This window comes from Bidens hawaiensis, unplaced genomic scaffold (genome assembly GCF_021521415.1).
Source record: "Bidens hawaiensis isolate Kalapana, Puna unplaced genomic scaffold, B.hawaiensis_p1.1 tig00021672_1, whole genome shotgun sequence".
Classification (NCBI taxonomy): Eukaryota; Viridiplantae; Streptophyta; class Magnoliopsida; order Asterales; family Asteraceae; genus Bidens; species Bidens hawaiensis.
This window is the reverse complement of record NW_027493364.1, coordinates 79,607-104,823: the sequence shown is the minus strand read 5'-3', so window position 1 is coordinate 104,823 and position 25,217 is coordinate 79,607. Positions and strand designations below refer to the sequence as shown.

Genomic DNA, 25,217 nt, shown 5'->3' with positions numbered 1-25,217 from the left:
AGCCAAATACGCTGAAACAATTTGATATTAAAATGTTGGATATACAAAGCGATCGACTCGGCTCGATTTATAATCGAGCGAGCATTTTTTCAAGCATCGGGAAAGCTGTGGGGTTTATAGACACCCGTATACCACCAAAAGAGTTACAACTCATATCCAAAATAATATTAGTTGGAGTTGATTTTATTCTTTGATTTTGTATGCGTTTAAACATTTTATAGGTTTATAGTTTCATATCGAAGTTGTACTTTAATGTTATTGACTTGCAAATTATAATCTACACATCGGTTTTGAATTTTTTTATATCTAAACGTCGACAATTAAAAATAAGCACGTCGTAACGGTAGGTTCGGTTTCTCAAAACATACTTCCTTGACCACTTTTCGGCATCCCGACATCACCCTGAACACGTTTCCAAACTCAAAACTTCTTTTCGTACATGGAAAGACGTGTAATTGACCAAACCCTTACCGAACTTCATGAATTTCCAACTCTTCAAACAATCTTCCCCACACTTGATGTTTGCTGCACAAAACTCAAGACGACACTTAATACAAGACTCACAAAATGAAAACAAACTGGACAGACACTTACAAATCCCGGGTTGCCTCTCGTAAGCGCAGAATTTAAAGTCTACAGCTCGACGATGCTCGAACTCTCAATTGTCTCCATAAACTAGTGAAGTCACAATGAAACTCACCGATTCCTCGTCCATCTCGTGAATATCCTTCATTTCCAAGTATGGTTTCAATCTATAGCCATTTACCACTTGCCTCACATGATCATCAAAATCCTCAATCTCGTACTAACCATGATTTCCAACTCTAACAACAGAATACGGGCCTTTCCACTTACTTTTCAACTTACCCGGGAAGAGCTTCATCCTTGTGTTTTATAACCAAACCATTTGTCCAACCTCAAAGTTCTTCAACCGGATATTTGAATCATGAACCTTCGTCATGTTTTCCTTGTAAGCAGATGCACAATCGTACGCCTCGTCTCTTAACTCCTCAATCTCGCACAAAGCTAACTTCCTTGCCTTACCTGCATCATCATAACTCATGTTAACCTATTTAGTAGCCCAATATGCTCTTTGTGCAATCTCAACCGGTAAATGACAATCCTTTTCATACACAAGTCTATAAGGAGTAGTTCCAATTGGCGTTTTATATGCGGTTCGGTAGGCCCATAGAGCATCGGTCAACTTGGTTGACCAATCATTTCGGTCCGTCCAAACAGTTTTCTGTAAAATATGTTTGATTTGCCTATTGGAAACCTCAACTTGTCCACTCGTTTGTGGACGGTAAGGAGTTGAAATCCTATTATCAACACCATATCGTTTAAGCAATTTTCCAAATTTAAAATTTTTGAAATGAGACCCCCCCCCATCACTTATAATGGTTCGAGGGACTCCAGATCTAGAAAATATATTACTTTGAACAAAATTTCAAACGACTGTGTGATCATTCTTCTTAGTGGTTATTGCCTCAACCCATTTAGACACATAGTCGACGACCACTATGATGTACAAATTACCATGTGAATTCGGGAATGGGCCCACGAAATCGATCCCCCGGACATAAAAATGGTTAACTACTAGGATCGGGTACAAGGGCGTCTGATCCCTCTTAGAAATGCTCCTGAGTTGTTGACACTTTAAACAGTGTGTCGCGAACTCGTGAGCATCCCTAAACAATGATGGTCAAAAGAAGCCACTCGTAAGGACTTTTCTAGCAGTTTTCTTGCCACTAAAGTGACCCCCACACGCAGACGAATGCGCGTGTTCCAACACCGATCTGACATCCTCTTCGGTTATGCATCATCTGCTCATCTGATCTGCACCAATCTTGAACAGGTTCGGGTCATCCCAAATGTACTGTTTGGCTTGTGACATCAAATGCTTCTTCTTTCTCCTTGGCCAATGCTCCGGTAGGTCACCTGAAACTTTATAATTAACAATATGAGCAAACCAGGAATTTTGTGAGACTGTCAAAATGTGTTCATCCGGGAAAGACTCGTTGATGGGCCCATCCTTGTCTCCATCTTCAACCATAATTCGGGACAAGTGATCTGCAACAACATTTTCACTTCTTTTCTTGTCTCGAATCTCTAGATCAAATTCCTGTAGCAGCAAAACCCATCTTATGAGCCTCGGTTTTGCATCCTTTTTATCCATGAGGTACCTAACTGCAGAGTGGTCAGAGTAAATGATTACTTTACTTCCCCAAATATAAGACCTGAATTTATCTAGAGCATATACTACTGCTAGTAACTCTTTCTCGGTTGTTGTGTAATTCAATTGTGCATCCGAGAGAGTTTTACTCGCATAGTATATGGCAACGGGGTTCTTGTCAACCCGTTGACCCAAAACAACCCCGACCGTATAGTCACTTGCATCACACATTATTTCAAAAGGTAAATTCCAATCAGTTGATTGCAAGATCAGGGCTTCAACTAATTCCAACTTCAAAATGTCAAAGGCTTTAGCACATTCATCATTAAAGTCAAACGGCGCATCCTTAAGCAATAATTTACATAAGGGTGTGGTAATGTCACTAAAACCCTCAATGAACCGTCTATAAAACCCGGCATGCCCCAAAAATGATCTAATGCCTTTAACATTTGTGAGATGAGGTAAGGTGGAAATAAATTGAACCTTAGCTCGGTCCACCTCAATCCCACGAATTGACACAACATGGCCCAAAAAAATCCCCTCTTGGACCATAAAATGGCTCTTCTCTCAACTAAGAACAAAGTTCGGTTCGACACATCTTTTCAAAACTCTTTCGAGTTGGTTTAAACATGACTCGAAAGATGTACCGAAAATCAAAAAATCATCCATGATAATTTCTAAAGACTCCTCCACCATATCGGAAAAAATACTCATCATGCACCTTTGAAAGGTGGCGGGGGCGTTACATAGCCTGAATGGCATTCGCCTAAACGCGAATGTGCCATACGGGCACGTAAACGTAGTCTTCTCCTGATCCTCAGGATGAATAGCTATCTTGTTATACCCGGAATACCCGTCTAAAAAACAATAAAATTTTTTACCAGATAGCTTTTCGACAAGTTGATCGATAAACGGAAGCGGAAAGTGATCTTTTGATGTTGCCGCGTCCAGTTTTCGATAATCAATACAAATGCGTCACCCGGTTACCGGCCGGGTGGCGACCTCGTTACCTGTGTCGTCCTTGACGACCTGAATGCCCGCTTTTTTCGATACTTTCTGTGTCGGGCTTACCCACATGCTGTCTGAGATAGCAAAAATAATACCAGCATCTAACCATTTCAGCAGTTCTTTCTTCACCACTTCCCGCGTGTTCAGGTTCAACCTCTGCTGAGCATCGTGTGCGGGTCTGACATCCGGATCTGTTAATATCTTGTGCATCATAATTGAAGGACCGATTCCCTTCAAATCCGCTATTGTCCACCCGATTGCTTCGTTGTTTTCAACCAGCAACCGCCATCAAAGCATTTTCCTGTTCAACAGATAAACTAGAAGCTATTTTACATGAAAAGTTTTATTCTTACCTAGGAAAGCATATTTCAAATGCTTTGGAAGCTCTTTCAGTTCCACTTTTGGTGCCTCCTGCAGTGACGGTTTCAACCCGGTGTTGATTTTCTCGGGAAGTGGTTTCGCCTGAACTGACCATGGTGGACGGTCTCTTCGCACAGCTGCAATCTCCAACTATCTCTCCTTCTCTTCCAGCAGTTTGTATGTTTCCACCTGTAACCTGTCAAACAAAAAACACGTATCCACTATGCCATCCGTGCTGACGACAGAGTCGTATAGCGGGATGCACTCGTCAATTACATCAGCCATGAAGCACTCGTCATCGATCGAAGAATTATTTCCATGTGTGAAAACATTAATCCTCAGCTTACGGTTAGCAAATGCCATGTCAACAGTACCATTTCTGCAATTAATGTTGGCATTTGCGGTAGTCAAAAATGGTCTACCTAGGATAACCATGGGCTATTTGGTCCTTTCACCCGAAACATAGTCGAGGACCAAAAAGTCAACTGGAAAATAAAAATCGTCCACCTTGACGATAACGTCAGTCAGTATCCCCCCCAGGAAGTTTCGGTGTCTGATCAGCTAAGACCAATGGTAGCGGCTACCTGAAGCGGACCGAAGTCATACTGATCGTATAGACTTCCCGGGAGAATACTAATGCTAGAACCAAGATCTAGAAGTGCTCGAGTTATTTTAAAATCATCCATTTGAATGAGTATAATGGGCGTTCCCGGATCTTGTAACTTGGGTGGAAGGGAACCCGAAAGAATTGCACTCACATTATCAGTAAAATCGATCTGTTTGGGAATCTTATGACTCATTTTCTGTGTGCACAACTCTTTCAAATCCTTTGCATAGGCGGGAATTTGTTTTATGGCATCTAAGAGGGGTATATTAATTTTAACTTGTTTAAAGGTTTCCCACATTTCCTCTTGTTGTGGGCCCCCTTTTGATGCCATCTTCGCCTTAGATGGCGCCAACAAAGCATCGGGATAAGGGACGGTTTTCACTTTCTCCTTGTCCTTAGGGTTGTTGGTGTCATATTTCAGGACCGGTTTATTAATATTAGTTTCACTTTTATTAGATTCAGTTAATTTCTCCGGTTCCGGCTCGTTATCACTGACGAGATTTTCATCAATTTCGTCCACCACCCCCTCAACCAATGGTAGCAGAACCCCGACCTTGTTATCATAATTTTTACCACTTCTTAAAATACTTACCTGGTTGACGTGCTTTTTCGAACTCGAGCTGTAGTGGTTCGGGTTGACTGTGGTGTCACTCGAGAGTTGGCCCGCATTCTTCTGCAACTTTTCCATGTCTGCGGCGAGCTGACCAATTTGCTTTAACATTGCCTCTGACGATTTATCCCTTAACTCAAACTGTTGTTTTATTTCAGCCTTATGATCTGTCATAACCTTCATCAATGCTTTAACATTGCCTCTGACAATTTGTTTTCATTCGACCTCTGTTAAAAGAAACTTAAAGACATTAAGTTTTTTCCAAATTTCAAATGGATGTTTTGGGGCTTTCGATCGAAATGTGGATACAAATCGATTGATGTAAACTTACCACGAAACGGTGCTCAAAACAACTTGATTTTAGTGCATTAAAATATTACATATCGGAATTGAAGCATCCTTTAGTCGTGAATTAAAAGATTACATATCGGTCTCTAGTCTTTGAGGGTTAAGTTAGGTCTTTGGGTGCGGCTAAAACAACCAACCCTTTGCATTATGCATTAACTTATCCATAAGTGCGGAGTTGGGTATCCTACAAGATAAAATCATGAGATATGATGGAAGAAGATAGGATTTCCACCTAGATGACCTATATTACACACGTCTTGCGTCACTACATCCCTCGTAGTATTTACATAGGTTTATTGACTATCGGAATTGGTGGGCTCAATTTTATCAGTCAATTTATATGTAAAAGATGGCGGGTGGCATAGCCCCTCATATGACTCAAAATTGTGTTGCAAAGGATCTCCAACATTTCATGAAGCGGAACTTTTTAGATCTTAAATGTTTGGTTGTGTTTTATCTAAGAAAATAAAACTATATGCCTCGCAACAAGGGTTACGCCAAACCACTAGGCTTACGAGTGAGCATAAGTATGCATTCTATAATGTGGAGAGCATATATAAAATACCATACCTTTCTCTCGGTTGAGGTACTTACACATGTGAAAAGGAGTTAACCTTTGCACCACGTTATAAGTCATAAATGCTGGTGTTATATCAGACGTGTCATTCGTAACTCCACACCATAGCTAATGTGGCTGGCATTATCGAAGTTAGTTAACCATTGACGCAAACTTATGAACCTCGGTTCAACCCTTTAGCAGAGTGAATATGGGTTTGTACCCCCATCAAGCGTCAACTAAAGATGAATATATGGTATCATTTTGTATTCTTCATTATCTCCAAACATGTAATCTAAGAAACTTTGGGTGTAGGAGATTCAAATGGTATTGACGGATATAATGTAATAACCATGAGAATGTATAGTTGTGAATGAGTAGCAAGATTGTTGATCGTAAGGGGGTGTGGGGGGGGGGGGGGGGTTGTGTATCATTTACTCATGGTAGAACATAGAAGACTATAAGGGTCAAGTACAACTATCAGTCCATATGCCAGAATAATAAAGTAAATCGTGTAAATAAGTTCAATATTATGAAGTAGAAAGTTTTAGTACTGATTACACAAGCAAATAGTTTTAGTTTAGAATTAAGCAAACGAACAAGCAAACAAGTTTCAATCAAATAATAAAAGCAAATCTCACCCGGGACTTCAAGTAAGTAACTTACAGTAATCTCATGCAACCTAACAAATTAATCATTAACGGTTAACTACAGACTAATCAACTAGACAAAACCTTAGGCATTGAAGGTTCCTGGACGGATCGTACACGGGATATCGCTAACAACGCAGGTGCGGAATCCCTGCACAGGTAGTTACGAGTGTAGAGATAGAATCACACGAGCAATAAATCAACCACGTTATATTGATAACCGAACACGTGACTCACGGTCACTATTACAGAAAATAACACGTAACACAAATATGAAACACACTGAAACAAAACCTAAACGACCAACCTCAAACTGTTTCAGCGAAACAGTTTTATACACGACAACTTCGCCATTGGCGAAGTTGTCCATAACTTCGCTGATTCAACAAGTTCGCCATAGCGAACTTGTTGACAACTTCGCGTATTACAAAACAATCATAAACAAAACATAATTACATTACAGACTCGATTACAAATGCTAGACTATGAACTACTGACACACATGTACCAACAGACTCCCCCTTGGCAGTAGCTTCATATCTTGATCTTCAAATCTTGAGTCTTGTAATCTTCACCTCTACGCGTGCGCCCCTTCTCTCACACATACCGACACTACCCCTTGATACTTCCTAGCTTGATCCTTCCAAGCAGGAATGTAGAAGATCTTCTTCTCGTTGAGCACTTTCAAATCAGCCTGCGACAGATTAACAAGATGCATCGGGTCGTACACCCGAAGTACTTCTTGTTCATCCTCATCTTCCATTACCGCCTCAGCTGTCTCACAATCCACGTACCACCATTTTAAATCTTTTAGGACGTTCTTGGGCATAACTTTCATCGGTACTTCTTTCAAATGACGGACTGGTTTATACTTCATAACCATCCATGGTTTGCCGTCAGCCCTCATTCCACGATCTTTGTCTTCTATCAACTTTCCTTTTTGAGGCTTTAGCAGTTCAAACTTTTTGTCTTTAATGGCTTCTTTCCATACGATCTTCTCAATGATTCTTGCCATATCATCATTGCTTCTATTGATCAGCCCCAATCTCGCTAAATCTTTCACCTCACATTCTGGTAAGGAATTCAGAGATCTCAACAATCTCTTAAAGTACTGAATGCCGTCGTACCGTTTGATCACAAATAGTTTCAGCTCTTTGTCGTACAACCAGCATATGATTCCCTTCTTTGACTCTGCATAGCCCTTTATATTATAAGTCTTTCTGAACATCGTTGGCACTGCAGGCTTCTTGGTTTTAACAAACCACTGAGCACAGCCTTCTTTCCAGTTCGGCTGCTCCTCCCATACTGTATCTTCTATCACGCTCTCATCCCCCAATTCTGATCTCTCAACAGCTGGAATCTCATGTTCCACTGAATCATCCACAATCTCACCTTCTTCTAATACATCTTCCACATTAATCTGTTCTCCAATCCTCTCAATCTCATCCATAGGCAACACGTCGTCATCATCCATCAACTCATCGTCCTCCTCCTCATCCAACTCCTTCAAAGCATCGATAACGTCTTCAACATCAGCGTCGTCATCCACAACTACAACATCATCACCAGCTGCATTTGTAGACTCCCCCTCAGTTGTGGAAGCCCCAAGAGCCTGAGAGGTTCTTGGCAGCTCATCACCTGCACCGGAAGGTGCATTGGGATCATCGTCATGATCTTCTCGTCTTTTCGTTCTCAACTCATCGCCCCTACAAGTATTCTCCCCCTGAGATGCCAAGTAATCCTTGAAGGCATCTATTATTCTTCCATGTTCAACCAGGAGGGCAGCTTGTAGTCGATTGGATTCCACTAGGCTTTGAATGGTCTTTGTCTGATCAGCAACAATCCGCTCTAGTGATGTAATCCTCTCGGAATCTGAAGTAGGCGTTGGAGTTGGCGGGACATCAGCAGAAGTGACCGCAGGTGGTACACTTGGTAACACTGCAGTAGAAGTGATTGTCGACTCCACAAATCGTGCAACTACCACCGGTGGATTAAGCGGTTGGGGTGGTAGGGACACAATTGCTGGGGCCGACGTCTCGACCGCTGTAACCTGTGCTGTAGTAGTAATAAGAGACATACCAGACAAGGCAGGTGGAGCAAAACGTACTAGTCTTGAAGATTCTCCAGCTCCCGAACCTATACCTCTCTGTTCTCTTCTGGAACGTCTAAGCACAATCTGCACTGCCTCCTCTTCATCCACTTCATCCTCATCCTCCTCCACAGTTCTCGGCCTCTTTCCCGTAATCCTTTCCCGAGATACCATGAGTCGTCTCGCCTCAGCAAACGTTTCGTCTAAATCGGAGTCAGCTACCGAAGTAGCTTCTCTAGTAACATCAACCAACTGAGGACCCGAGACATCCATATCAAACAAACCATGTCCACTAAAAGCAGCATCTAGATCAACGTGTTCAGCAGTGGACACAGCCTGAGATATAGTAGCTGGCACAGCAGCAGAAGATACAACAGGCGCAGCTGATACAACATGAGGTGCTGCCGCCTGATGTGGTTGCGGATCCCTGAACTCGTCCCCTCCTGCAGGAACATACTCCGGGTTGATGAGATACCCGAAAAGTGGAGTATGCCTGGGACGCCGCTCATGGTTGCTACGAGTGCTCGACGTCCTGCACTGAGCAAAGATACGTTTTGTTACGCACTCAACGTATCTGATAGGGCGTCTTTGCGGTATAGACGGAGCGACATGATTAATAATCATTTGTAGAAACCGAGGATACATAATAAAACGCTCGCGCGCCGTCGCCCGTCTCTGACGATCAATCTCGTAAAAGATTAGCTGACTAAAAGAATATCTGCGGTTGTAAGTCAGCGCAATCATGGCCGATTGCATCGTCGCACCCATCCCGTCTGTTCCTGCCTTTCTGCCGGACATGCATACTATTAACACATGCATCAGAAAGCGCCATTGATCCAGCAGAAAGCCTTTCCTCCTCTGCGAGTCCCCCAGCGGACCCGAATAACCCATCCTCAAGTAAGCTCCGTCACGGAAAGGAGCTACGAACTCCGTTGGGTCGTCTCTCGTTTCATCACCGAACTGCAGAGCCAACCGTATGTCTTCCGAGGAAAACTGTATGCCTTGACCATTGACAGTTGCTCGCATCACTGGAGGCTCAGGTCTGCAATCATAATACACCGTCTGCCAGAAATCTTCAATGTTAGGCAGAGATATGGGTAGTGTATTAGTGATTGCGTGAAAAACTCGTGATCGTTGGAGAAATGTGATAATCTCCCTATAGTCTTCAACGCCTCGTGCGTCTGGATCCAAAGTGATGTATTGGTTATGGGCTGGAAAGAATTGTCGTTGCTCATCACCATCATCACCACCAGCACCTCCAACAGCAGCCATATCTGCATAAAACAAATCAAGTTAGAGACCATATAACCATCTCACAAGTTCGCTGCGTACCATGTGCGAAGTTGTGATGTACACAGAAAAGGCGAATTTAAAGGTGAGGCGAAGTTGGGAACAACTTCGCTTCATCTGTAAGTTCGTCTGAAATCTTATTAAAAATTTGAAATAGGCGAAGTTGTGTTCAAGGCGAAGTTATGGATAACTTCGCCATAGGCGAAATTAAGCTTCAAGCGAAGTTGTGGATAACTTCGCTGAAGACGAACTTAAGCCACTGGCGAAGTTGAGAATAACTTCGCGTAAACCTTAACTTCGCCTGAATCTGAAACGGCGACTGTTCAGATTCAAACAAGTTTTATCCGACGTTTCGGACCGATTTAAGGATATAACAATGAAGTCCAACATATTTCAATGGTGTTAGGACGAAAAGGTCGTCCATGAACACGTAACGTGAGGTCGAAAAACTTGGTTTCGAAGGTTCGACGACCCGAGAGTCTCGAACCGGGTAAAACTATAAAGAGAAAGATAGGATGATATTGACAACACATACCACTAGTATAGTAGAAACAAGGAACACAAGATCGGAATCGAAAGTGAATAACAAGATCGCCGGAAAAAAAAATATAAGTTCGCCGGAAAAGTTAAAATCTGAAACTGTTACTGTTCAAAATCCCTTATATAGGGCAGAGTTGGTTCAGGCGAAGTTACGCTTAACTTCGCCAAGGCGAAGTTAAGCACAACTTCGCCGAATTCAACAACTTCGCCCGTAATTTTCAAAATCAGCCCTTTAATTTTGAATAATCTTGAATTTAACCTTATAAGTTACCAAAAAGAGTTAAACAAATATGATCAAGACCCAGTAACCAACAATACAATAATATAACTACAAAAACAAAAAAAACTTAGAAAAATTTTAACGAAATAAGGGATCAAATTTCAGTCTAGTCAGGGACCACTACGTTTTAGAAAAGATCCTAACAGGAATCATATTAACGATGTGACTGTCACTTAGATCCGTGTTTAGCTGTATTATGACATAGAGACACAGGTTGTAAGCATGTAAATAACGTAAATGGTTTTCATCGTTTCTGTGATACGGATTAAGGTTCAGTTAAGCTCAAAAATTTAAGTTGGCAACATCTCAGAGATAATGATGTCTTCTATCTATTCTCAAAGCGTATTTGGCTATACCCAAGTCACCCCGAATTGACTTCGACCCATAATGTCTGATTATCTTGTAGATACACGATGTCTGCCTCCCGTTTTCTTCTAACTCCAGACTTGAGAAGTCTTGATTGTTACTATGTCTCATAAGTATTAAAAATGTACATGTTTTTTTTTTTTTTTTTTTTTTTTTTTTTTTTTTTTTTTTTTTTAACCAAACATTCTTATTGACTTCGGAGCATTAAACTACTGCAAGTCCCGAATCTGGATCACTGCAGTGTCTTGAAATGCTTTCTTCACGGGAATCAGATCACTCATGGGCTCGTGTATGACTGGGTAGTCGCTTTTCTGCCTATCATTCGGAAAGATATGTGTGAAGACATTCAAAACTCTTAAGGAGTTTCCACGTAAATTCGAGTAGTTTAAGTTAGTATCACATACACTTTTACGCACCATAAAAATTTACCATGACATACAATGACTGTTCTAAAGCCTTTTAAGCCTAATAACTTCACTAGTTAAGCACACACAATCAGTATATATATCATTTTCCAAGGTTGGATCAATTTTCTGTTAAACACAGCAAAGAACTTCTTACGAAGTAGTAGACTTGAAAAGTAATTTCATTTCCCATAAAAAAAAATTTGATTTCAATCGCCCCGATCACGTCAAAGTCGTCAGGTAAACGGCTATCCTGAAGATCCAATGGATCAACTGGACCGACCACATACAAGTATGTGTCCTTCTTACTAAGAATGACCGACTAATTTTCAGCAACTGAAAGAACACACGTCATAGCTGCCCCGGTTACTTTCAGTCTTCCGGTTAATGGCTATCCTTATTTTCTAAGTCGAAAAACGAGGACCAAAACATATCCGAGGATATGTCCATCAAACTGAGGTAACCGACTAATTTTAAGCAAAAATGACCCTTGTTTTTTTTTTGTTTTTTTTTTTTTAAAAAAACAAAGACATGGTTACTCGGGATTGATCATCCCGTTTAGCTCAATTAGGTTTTGAAATCTGGATTTATCAAACGCTTTTGTAAACAAGTCAGCAAAATTTTCAAGTGTATCAACTTTTTCGATCTTTATCAGTTTCTTCTCAGCACAATCCCGTATGAAGTGATGACGAATGTCAATATGCTTAGTTTTACTGTGCTTCACGGGATTGTTAATTACTGAGATGGCGGCAGTGTTATCAATTAAAATAGGAGTAAGTAAGAAATTCAGACCTTAGTCGCGCAATTGTTGCTGAATCCACAAAACCTGAGAGCAGCAGTTGGATGCTGCCATGTATTCAGCTTCGCATGTTGAAATTGCAACTGATGTCTGTTTCTTGCACTGCCAGGAAACTAATCTTCCTCCAAGAAACTGACAGCCTCCTGTTGTTGACTTCCGACTCTGATTACATCCACCATAATCAGAATCTGTATATGCCACCAGTTCAATGTCTCCTCCCTTTGGGTACCACAACCCTAGTTTCGGCTTGCCCTTAAGATACCGCAAAATCCTCTTCACACCTTTCATGTGAGATTCCTTTGGGTTTGCCTGAAAACGAGCACAAAGACAAACAGAAAACATTATATCGGGCCTAGAAGCAGTTAAATACATTAATGAACTATTATCGCCCGATACAGAGTAGGGTCCACATCTGCGTCACCATCTGATTCAGCGCCCAATTTGTGATTGACGCAGATTGGGGTGTCATATGGAGAACTGTCCTCCATCTTGAATCTCTTCAGCACATCATGAACATACTTTGTTTGATGAATGAACATCCCATCCTTCTTCTGATCAACCTGCAATCCTAGAAAGAAGGTTAGTTCACCCATAGCACTCATCTCGAATCGTTTCTTCATGACAGCTTCAAAATCCTGACACATGGATACTCTTGATGCAGCAAAAATGATATCATCCACGTAGACTTGAACCAGTAGGAAGTCACATCCTTCTCTCTTCACAAACAACGTACTGTCAATCAATCCTCTATCAAAACCATTTTCCAGCAAGTAGTCTGATAACGTTGAATACCAGGCACGAGGTGCCTGATGTAACCCATATAACGCCTTGCTCAACCTGTATACGTGATCCGGAAAGTCTGGGTCAGGAAAACCCGGAGGTTGCTCAACAAACACAACCTCATCAACTTTCCCGTTAAGAAACGCGCTCTTCACATCCAACTGAAACACCTTCATCTTTTTAGATGCAGCAAACGCCAAAAACAATCTAATCGCTTCTAACCGGGCAACAGGAGCGAACACCTCATTGTAGTCAATACCCTCTTGCTGATTAAAACCTTTAACAACCAGCCTCGCCTTATTTCTCACGATAATCCCCTTTTCATCTCTCTTGCACTTGAACACCCATTTCGTGCCTATAGCATTCTTTGGTTTTTCAACCAAAGTCCAAACTTCCATTTTTTCGAACTGAGCCAACTCTTCTTGCATGGCTTCGACCCACGAGCTGTCCTTTAAAGCCATTTGATAATTCTTCGGTTCAACTTGGCTTATGAAGCAAGAGTACAAACATTCGTTCATGATACCTGTATCTTTAATGCTTGTATAAACACAGGTGTGCTCATTCAAGCTACTTCTGGTTTGTACACTAGAGGACACATCACCTATAACATTCTCCAATGGGTGATCTTTGTGAATTCTCGTGGTCGGAACAGCACCGACATGCAAATTGTCTTCCAAGTTTGAAGAGATCTCATCTATGGTAGATTCAGGCTGTGAGTGAAAAGGATTAATAAACTCATCTTCAGTTGAGGCCGCAGGGGTATCGATAGGGTTTGATGTGGAAGGCTGAGATTTTTCTGTCATCTGATGTTGCACTACCTCCTCTTCCTCATCAAATATCATCTTCGTCACTGCTCTTTCGTCTTCTTCAGAAATTTCCAAAGTAGGTACGTTAAACGACTTAAAAAGTTTAACATAGTCAAACAGCTCAGCAGGTCCATTGCTTGGTTTTGGCGGTTGGTAACTAGTAATGTCGGTGTTACAAACCACCTCCACCTTGCAAGTTGTCGTATTGAAGACCCGTCTGTTGGGAGTCCCAACAACATAACCGACTAGGATTCCCTCATCAGCTACTTCACCAAATTTCGAATTAGTCTTCAAAATCGAACAAGGAGACCCAAAAGGTTCAAGACCGCACAAGTTGGGCTTCCTTCCGTGCATAAGCTCGTAACAAGTTTTTCCAAGTCTCTTAACGGTTAACACCCGATTCAGAACATAGCAGGCTGTAGCAACTGCTTCAGCCCAGAACATCACAGGAAGCTTTGAGTCTGCCAGCATAGTTCTGGCTCCTTCAATCAACGTTCGGTTCTTCCTTTCAGCTACTCCGTTCTGTTGTGGAGTATACGGAGCGCTGTATTGATGCTCAATACCCTTCTGAAGACAAAAGATTTCCATCTCAAAGTTCTTGAACTCTGTCCCATTGTCGCTTCTGATGAATTTAACTGATTTACTCATGACGTTCTCGACTTTTGTAATTAGATTCTTCACCATCTGAGTCGTCTCGTCTTTCGTTTTCAGAAAATATACCCACGAGTATCGCGAGTAATCATCAGTTATCACCAAGCAGTAAGAAGTACCGCCTAGACTTTGTACATTCACCGGACCGAAGAGATCCATATGAAGTAGTTCTAGAGTACCAGCAATTGAGTTGATCGTCTTGGTGAGATGGCTTTTCTTGTGTTGTTTTCCCTTCTTGCACGCTATGCATTTATCTTCAAAGTTAAAACTCTTTAAGGGAACGCCCATCACAAGCCCATTTTTGACAATGAAGTTCATCTTACGAAGATGAATATGTCCCATTCTCCTGTGCCATAATTCTGATTCTGATTCGCTTGCCTTTGTCATTAAACAGGATTCTCCGGTGGCCATTTCAGTAGACCTCATATCCATCACGTATGTATTCGTTTCACGTGGAGCTTTCATTACTATCCATTCTTCTGGTATATGAAAACCAGGCTTCAATACTATCGCTTCATTCTTAGTGAAATGGACAGTGTATTCTTTATCACAAATCTGCGACACACTCAACAGATTGTGCTTTAATTCCTCCACAAAGTTTACATTTTCAAGTGTCATTCTCCCATTCGACACAGTTCCTCTACCGGTAATCCTTCCACCGCTTTCACCAGCAAAACTAACTCTAGCTCCCTGAACAGGTTTTAAGTCTTGCAACAAGTGTTTGTTGCCTGTCATGTGCCTGGAACAGCCGCTATCTACAATCCAAAGATTGTTTGCAGCCCTGTTCAACTGTTCCTGCACAATAAAACAAAGAGTTAGAATCTTGGGACCCAAGACCAATTGGTCTTGGATCGATACGTCCCGTACCCTGGCTTTCTCAAGTTAGCGTCAGGATAATTTCTGTAAGTCCTGTTAGGGAATCTCCTTGCAGATTGGGTGTAATGCCTTCCAAACCTTTGAGAATTGAAAGTGTTATATCTTGAGGTTTGGTTGTAAAAATGAGGTTGGTTTTTATGAAAACTTGAATTCGTTACATTTTGGCATTTTTTAAAGTTTTCATTTTTAGCAGGAACTAAATGACGCTTATTCTCATTTTTATTTGGCTTCACACCTCTGAATCTCGGCTCCAGAGGGCAATCTGCAACTAAATGCCCTAATTTGTTACATCTAAAGCAACACCGACTCTCCAATTTCTTGTCAAATGTTGGTTTGGATGTAGAGGCAGTGTTACCAGCCGTTCGTCTCACATAAGGTGGGACATACGGGTTGAGTGGAGTACACTTTTTAGAAGATTTATTTTTATCTCCACCGGTGGGTAACACTACATTCTCTTTCGTCTTACCAGATTCGGACAACTTATCCGAATCCGATGAGACTGGACTCGTAACAGAAATATTTACACTAGAAACAGGCGAACTCGTTTCGCCACAGCTAACACTTGATTCTACCCTTGAAATCTTAATTGGAGTTGTCTGATTAACCTCGAAATCAACAGATTTCTGAACACTCGGATTATATGTATAATTGTGGTTAAAGGGTGGTGGAACTTCGTGATATCCGATTCCTCCCCTCTTTGCAGAGGTACCTGGATCACTCACGAGGTGATCAAGGATGGCCGAGGAATTCCTGAACTGCTCAAGTTTGCGGTTCAGTTCCACCACCTTTACCTGGTGGTCAGCAATCTGTTTATCCCGATCAGCAATCACTTTAGTTTTTTCCTCCAAAACTTCATAACTAAGATCAATTATTTCAATTTTCTCAGCAAGTTTAATTTTTAAGCTTTGAACGTCTTTTTCACATGCTTTTATTTTAATTTTATAACTCGTTTCTCTTGCTTTCGTAAAATGGTGATCTTCTTTAATAGTTTTAAAGTCAGCATCTAAATGGACATACTGATCAGTTATCGTTTTAAGTTGCTCAGACAAATTCTCACAACTAGTACAAATAGTTTTAGGACTTACCTCGGAGCGATTATCTTTGTCATTTGCCATGAAAGCGGTTTCTTCTTCATTTGCTTTCTCAATTTCTTCAACCTTCTCACATTCTTCAGCTTCAGACTCAGCCATGTTTGCTTGCTCACCAGAACCACTTGAGCGTTGATTCCAGTTGTACTCTCCTGCCTCTCTGGTCAACATGGCATTTATCTCTCTGTTAACTCCTGAGTGTTGTGTAGGTCGACCTTGTCCTCGTTCAACCCTCTCATTTCTGCATTCCTTGGCAAAGTGCCCGTACTGTTGACAATTATAGCACCTTACCTTGGACTTGTCGAACCCGGGCCTACCACCAACAAACTTTCTTCCAGTTTTGTGCATAAACCGTTTAACACGCCTCACAATCATTGCCATTTGCCATTGCAAATCCATCTCCTCCAGATCATCAGCATCGATCTGGTCGTAGTCCTCATCCTTAACAGCAGGGTCCACAATCTTCCCCTGGATGTAGTTTTCATAGGAAGCAATAAATGATGCATAGACTGCAAACTGCTCTTCAGCAGATTTTACACTCATAGGCATCTTGGAATAATTATTGCTTGAGGCATGTGCAGAAAAACCACTTGAGGACGCTTGAGGCTTTGAAGTACTAGATCCTCCAGCAACGAAACATACATCACCATTCATGTTAACAGAAACATTTCCTTCATGAGGTGAGTCAGGACCTGACTCCCCTTTCGAGTAAAAAGCAGCAGATTCAGGCCTTGAACTTGAGCCTGAGTTAACCTTAGCACCATACATACCAGGGTCTTGTATCTGATCTGTTGGTGTTTCCTTTCGAACCATATTAAGCTCATAAGTTCTGAGCTTGTTTACTGCTGTTTCTAGATCATAGGTTGGAAAGTCTCTGTCTTCCCTCATAAGGACGGTGTACATTTCCCACTTCGGTGGGAGAGCATCGAGAAGCTTTTCAACGATCTCTTCTTCTCGGTAAGCAATTGAATAATTGCTGAGCTCTGTCATTAGATGATAGTATCTGGTGATAATATCATCCAGTGATTCGTTCTTCAAAAATTTGAAGACGGAGAACTGGGTCTTCAAAAGTTTTACCTTCGATGCACGGATACCCACATTCCCCTTGAATCTATTTTCAAGAGCATCCCAAAGCTCTCTTGCAGAAGTGTACTTTCGGAACGTATGGAGAACCTCTTGAGGAAGTGCCATTGTTATCGCAGCATGGGCCTTGCTTTCGGCCTCGTACATTTTCTTCTCTTCGTCCTCCATTTTGCTGTACTTCTTAACCACATCGCGACCTTCGTACACCATGGTTGGTGGGATATATCCATCCTGGATGCACACCCACATCTTTGCATCCTGATATTAATATATTGGATGAATCTGTCCTTCCATGCCACGAAGTCAGTTCCTTTCATCAGCCTCGGGGCCTTAGTGGCAGACCCCGCTTCTACTTCCATCTTGACCAAATCGGAGATGTTGATCGACGACATCCTTGCAAAAACCTGAAAAACCTGGAAAAAACAAAAAAAATATTAAAACAGCTCAGTAGGCGAAGTTAAGAATAACTTCGCTTGAAAGTTAACTTCGCTGAAAAGAGAACTTCGCTGAGTTCTTAAATTCGCTAGATTTGGCGAAGTTAAAAAATAACTTCGCTTAGCTCTGGCGAACTTATGAGTTGAGCGAACTTGGGTATGAAGCGAAGTTGCGGATAACTTCGCTAAGGCGAACTTATGAAGTGAGCGAAGTTGTGGTTAACTTCGCTAATCCTTATATCTTCGCCAAAAACCCTAATTCCAGCGACGGCAACTTCGCCTGAAGAATGGTAACTTCGCCCGATGAACGGTAACTTCGCCCGATGAACAGGGAAGTTTGTTCAGATCTGTTTTCGTCAATCCAGCAGCTCCCGATCAATGCAAAGGCTTGAAAAAGACTGTCAAGCACTAGCAAAACTCAATCCCAACAAAAACACGTCCCGCGAATAGGTCAAACGAGACGTTTTCTACACCCGCGTGAAATCCCGAACCTCACAATCGAGCCGATTGGCTCTGATACCAATTGAAGGTTCCTGGACGGATCGTACACGGGATATCGCTAACAACGCAGGTGCGGAATCCCTGCGCAGGTAGTTACGAGTGTAGAGATAGAATCACACGAGCAATAAATCAACCACGTTATATTGATAACCGAACACGTGACTCACGGTCACTATTACAGAAAATAACACGTAACACAAATATGAAACACACTGAAACAAAACCTAAACGACCAACCTCAAACTGTTTCAGCGAAACAGTTTTATACACGACAACTTCGCCATTGGCGAAGTTGTCCATAACTTCGCTGATTCAACAAGTTCGCCATAGCGAACTTGTTGACAACTTCGCGTATTACAAAACAAAACATAATTACATTACAGACTCGATTACAAATGCTAGACTATGAACTACTGACACACATGTACCAACAGGCGTCAATAATCGTTTTACACACGGCACTGGTTATCAAACAGTCCCTGCCAGTATGACTCATTTAAGGGCAATTATATGCTTTATCGCATTCAACCTAATCAAGCAACCCTATGATTAATTATTATAGAAACTGGTAGCTAATCGTTCAGATCAACATAAACCTAAACTGATTGAACACACAGAAATACTAAACATCAATAACCATAGATTAACCATAAACAGTTATACATAAACGTTCTTAGTTACATGAGAAAACTGAAATCGTTTCAAACTTTACATTCCCGGGTGAGATTCTATAAGTTTATCCGCGTCTCAGCATCGTAGGATCTTCAATAATGATGAAATAAAGCATGTAGGTGGTCTCGGTATGATCCGGTATGGTGGAATCGGCCTCATTGAGTTCTGGAAATCGCCTCCTTCGAAGTATGATGAGATTAGGTCGAGTATGAAGAAATTAACATAAAAACCTTAACACCCCGTCTGCAATACCCATCGCGATACGCGATGGGTTCTTCTGTGGTCCATCGCGTATCGCGATGGACCCAAAATCAAAATTATTAAACTACCCATCGCAATACGCGATGGGTCTTCAAGCATGCCCATCGCGTATCGTGATGGGTCTTGTCACCGGCATCCTTCTTTCGTCTTTACTGGTTTTGGGTACTAGACGTTCCGGGTCTTCTCCTCGTGCCTCAACAGGTTCAAATTAACTGCTTTAACACCTGTGACATGAAATGCAATAGACACGTATGAAGTATCGAAGTTCCTACAATAAACGATTAAAACTAATAAATAAACGAACTTAAATGAATACAAATTAACCAACCGACAGGGGATGTGTATCATTTAGTCACGGTAGAACTTAGAAGATTATAAGGGTCAAGTACAACTATCAGTCCATATGCAAGAATAATCAATTAAATCATGAAGAGTGTAGGTAGCCCCATAAACGAACCGAATGAACACGAACAAGGGCATGTTCGTGTTCCTTCATTTAAGTTTTAACTTTAAATGAGCATGAACACTTGATCGGACAAATATTTGTGTTCATGTTTGTTTGTTTAAAAAATGAACATGTTTGTTTATTTAAATTCTAAACGAACAGTTCTTGAACATAAATGAACATAATTGAGCAAATATAAACGAACATATATGAACAAACGTAAACGAACAAAATGAACATAAACGGACATAGATGAACACAATCGCACAAAAATAAAATATTAAGTGGATAATTCATCTAGAAATGAGCATAAAAAACGTAAATAAACGAACATAAATGAACGAACGAAACATGTGTTCATGGTCGTTCGTTTAATTAAATGAACACAAACTGTTTGTTCATGTTCGCTTGTTAATTAAATAAACAAACTTCCTGCCAAATGGTTTATGGACAATTCATTAAACGTTCAGTTCGTTTAAAGGTCTAAATGCAGACAATTAAACATCAATAGTTCTAACAACGCTTGCTACGTTTAAGGGTGTAGGAGTAAAAATAACAATTCTGGTCTTTAGTCAAATACATGTAAAACACTCCCAAAAGTGTCAAATTCATGTATATGATAGCACATGTGGGTATAAAAAAAAGGAATAAAAATAGTAGGTGTTACAAAACGAATCAAATGATAGTTTGCCAGTTTGGTCATTTGACTCATTTCAGAATTTAATTGATGTGTACATTGATAATCTCCTCTTTGGACCTTGGACCCATATTGTAAGTCTTAAAAACCTTCGGATAATTTAAAAAAAAGACCTAAATGATGAAATAAACCTTTTTTTTGTACGTATTGATTATATGATTGACTTTCCATGTTGGTAGTGTGGGAGTGGCATGGCCGTGGGCGCAAATGGTGACCGTGGCGGAAAGCCATTTCCTCTTTGGCGTGGTACCTGGAAAGCCATTTTCTGGTCAGTGTGGTTCTTAAGGATGGAAAAGGCGGGAATCAAGGCTTGAATTTGAACGACCGATACACATTTGATCCTTTGACTGGTAGGTTTATATCATGACTTTGTTATGCAAAGAAATGATTTATATTATAACATTATGGTGTGTTTGGTAATTATCAAAGCACTCTTGGGAACTAAACTGGGGCTCTTTGACCAACCAAAGTTGATGAACCATACACAACCCATATATTTATATGTTTTGAAAACATCAACCTAACCATATAAGCCGAACACAGCCCATGCAACATTTTATATCATCAGGTCAAAACAGATTGTCATGTTGTAAACATATTAAATGGGCCATAAATATGTTGACGAGTTGAACTTGGAACAAAGATATTTTTGAAAGACTTACAAGTTACAAGTCAACTATAACTTCATAGAATACAAACATAGTTGAACTATCTCCAATCACATAATTTGAAGATGAACTTGCATAAGAATGAGACAATACTCTTATTTATGAATGTTTACTCAGTAAAAACTAGTACTTCTCTATGAAGGGTATATGTAACGCGGCATCCGTGGCTTAGCAATTGCCACGAGTAATTTAGCCAAGTGAATGTCGTCATGATTTTCAATAAGCTCAATAGAACGCTTGCTACCCGGTGCCTCCCATGTAAATCCCTGGATCATCCTTGCTAACAACATTGTAACCATGATTGTGCCTGATGTTATTCCAGGACAACCACGTTTCCCTGTGCTAAACGAGATCAATCTCAGGTTATCATCTGAAAGAACCACTTGTTTTCCTTCACTGCACATATGTCGATCTGGGTTAAATCGTAATGGATCCACCCACACATTTGCATTCCTTTCCAACCCATATCGACTTAGGATTACATGGCTACCATTGGGTATAAAATAGCCAGCAACCGTAGTATCCATTACTGAAACATGGGGTGGAAGAAAAGGTGCAAAGGGATGCAACCTAAATGCTTCCTTGATGCATGCTTTTATGTAATTGAGTTTGGGTATGTCTTGTTCTTCGACTAGCTTTTGGTGACCTACTATATGCTCCAACTCCTCGACTGCTCTCTTTAGGATCATAGGTTCATTGATCATTTCAGCCATTGCCCATTCTATCGCGTTAGACGTATTATCAGTTAGGGCCATCATTAGTTCCTAAAAGTGGATAGGACAACGATACTTTAGATTTTCGAATAACAAAATTAACAAGTGTCATAACTTCAATGATACCTTGTATTCATCAAATTACTTTTGTTGTGTCCAAGTGTGTATAACGTTAATAGTATTAATACTAACTAGTACTAGACTACTAGTGTTGATAATATTCGAAATAAAGATAATTATAATAAGGGTCAGACTAAACGTACCCCACTCCCTTGCTATCCATATACCCTCTTGAACTATCATTTCCCCTTAACATTTGTAATTGACATGTTAGTCCCAATTATTTTTATTTTATAATTACATCAAAATATCAAATAAAAAACTAATAAGTTTTTATTTTTGTTTTACAGTTTCTATATATATTTTTGTTATTGATTTTATTATTTTATTTCTTTAAGATCTTATTAAAAGTTTGTTTATTTTTTAAATGTATTAAAAGTTTTTTATGTTTTCTTTAGCTAGTTTTTTATTTTTTTTATAAAGTGTGTTCAAAACAATTTGATTTTTTTAGGTTCGGATACATGAGATTAATGTTACATGAGAAAAGAACCAAATTTGTTTATCAAGTTGTATGTTATTAAATCTTTTTAATTATAAAAAATAATATGATTTTTATAAAAGAATGTAAACTATCTCTTAAATTAAAAAAAAAATTGTTCTCCAAAAAGATTAAAACAAGTATAAAAACACATTTTTTTAAAACAAGAAAAACAACGTTTTTTAAATTGAAAAAAAAACGTTTTTTCAAGTAAGAAAAAATATGTTTTTATTAAAGGCTTTTAAATATACATAAAAGATAAATTGGAAAAATAATTGTTAAATAAAAAAAGAAAAAAAATGCTTAATAAAAATAATAATGATAATAAAAGATAACAATATGACAAAAGAAACAACAAAAAAGTCTAAATCGTATTAATGTAAACTTGAGGGAGGGGATATGTTTAGTAAAAATGGATGAGAAGGGGGTATAATAATATTCTTAATTCGATTTGGTGTTTAAGAAGGGACTTATATAACTAAAACTGTTATGGAAAAAATGATTTAATAACTTCAGAAAAAGTTTTTTAGCACCACCCCCTCATAATCATGAAAACATATATACTTGAAATTTACGTAAAGGTTAAATTAACAAAAAAATATTATCAGACTCCAAGAGTTTAATGTGCATACAAGAGACTTACAACAATTTGGGCTTTAATCTCCTCTGTTGTAAGCTTAGGATTTTCTAGTGTGATAAGAACATCAAGCATACCACATTTTTCCTTTCGAGCTTCATTGTTCCACATTCGAATTCGTTCATCGACCAAGGGATCCTGATACTTCCGAACAATTTCAATTGCATTCCTCACTATCATTTCATGACCATCAAAATCAGTCTTCCCTCTTAACCATGGGAAGTAATCAGTGACGCTAAACGCGTAAAGATACTCCAGAATAATAAAGAGTGCATTAACATGATTGATTTCTTCTTCACCTGGCCCTCCATCTTCCGTTCCTCGCCCAAAGAATCTTTTCCCGAAAACAATATTCATCGTTACGTTTGCAAAGAAATGTCGGCTCATCGCACGCACGTTTATTAACGCTCCATCTTCGATAGCATCTTGTTTTTTTATTTGGTTGCATATGTACCTAAGCAATTGATCTGCTTCTTCGTCACGTTTCGGTTGGAGCCATTTTTGTATTGATGGTGAAAGCATTTCCCGACTTATAACTCTTCTCATCTTCCTCCATTGATCTCCAAATGGGGACATGCCAGCAGTGAATATCCACCACTTGTCACATAGGCTGAAATGGCATCAGGCCTTTAAATGAATATGTCATCTTGTTTCTTGAGGAACTCACATGCAATATTCGGGGACGAAACCGCAATGATGTGGGTTGATGGTCCTAAACGGATGCAAAGGATTGGGGTGTCAAACTGGTCCATAAGCTTATGGATCCATCTAAAAGTTGACTTATTTAGGGGCATTTGGATGGCACATCCAAAGAACGGTAAAGGGGTTGGGCCTGGTGGTAATGGATGTTGGTTGCTTGAAGATTTGTTGTTTAAAAACAAACCAAAGGATAAGAATAGGAAGAGAATGAGGAGGATGGTTAAATACATTATTACTAATGTTGAAGATATAGTATGTTGGAATGTGAATAGAAAGACATGTCAAGAAAGGGTTTAAATAAGCCCAAGAAGTTTGGAGTAGCAATGAGCATAAAAATATGGATAAACATTATCTAAAAGAATGACTATAAGTCTAGAATAATTTTATCTTTAAGTACATAAGATATTTGTTTACATCTAATCATGTTCGTTACATGTATTACTGTATCCATTTATTAGTACATAAATTATAAATTATAACTTATCTATATTTATATATGAAGGAGGAATGATGGCACCAATGTAAAATTTCATAATTGCATGACAAGGGAAAAAAGGAAATTGCATAATTGGATAAGAAAAATAATTTGTAAATCTATCGATTCATTCTTAAAGCGTTTGGTGCATCTTGATTAGGCTTCACCTTTTGTAAAATTACTTTTGCGTCCTTATGCAAAAGGTTTATTGTCTTTTATCTAATAATAATAATAATAATTTGATAACTACATCAAGTACAGATAATAATGCACAATTAATTATTAATTACATTATGACATTAAGTTCATATGATAATGCATTTTTAATGATAATAATTATTTAATATTGATGATAAAAATACCTAAATATCTATATAATCCGTATTTTCTATATCGATATTTACTATATATATACACTATATTATAAAGCATTTTAAAGTGCCATGTTAATATTTTTTTAAAGATTTTTTTTCATGTTATTAATGCATGTTATACTATATCTAAAGCAGAGATGTTAATGACAAAGATGAAAAAGACAATAATAATAATAATAAAACATATTAATTAAACTTTATAATAGAACCCCATAACCCTAGATTAACAACTTCAATTAAAATGAGCTCACTTAAAATACTAATAATAATTTTTAATATTTTTATGATGAACTCTGGGAGACGTTCTTCTTCCTCTTCCATGCGCAAGGCACTCTCTCCCATTAACAATCCACTCCTCAGTTATAACCCTGGTGCAATCAATGGGTCGAATCCTCTGTTTCAACTCAAGCCATGATTCAGGTAATAATTGTTGTTATATACTAACATACACGCACATGAACTAACCAGAAAACAACAATTGTTGTTCCGTCCACTGATTTAGTACCCTAATTACCTCAGCTCTGATTACCTAACCTAATTGATAGTTCAAGACTGGCCAATTCAAGAATTTTTCCATTTCGTATTCAATTCGACAACCCATTGGCCTCACATGTCAGATTTAAAGTAATGTCATTTAACATTTTAAATCACTATTCATAATTTGTGTTTTAGATGAAAG

At 39.4% G+C, this 25,217-nt stretch overlaps 1 pseudogene; it reads right to left on the bottom strand.

The window, feature by feature from the left end:
• Positions 1-21,176: 21,176 nt before the first annotated feature.
• Positions 21,177-23,957, bottom strand: LOC143563933 (tyrosine N-monooxygenase-like; annotated as a pseudogene).
• Positions 23,958-25,217: the final 1,260 nt, after the last annotated feature.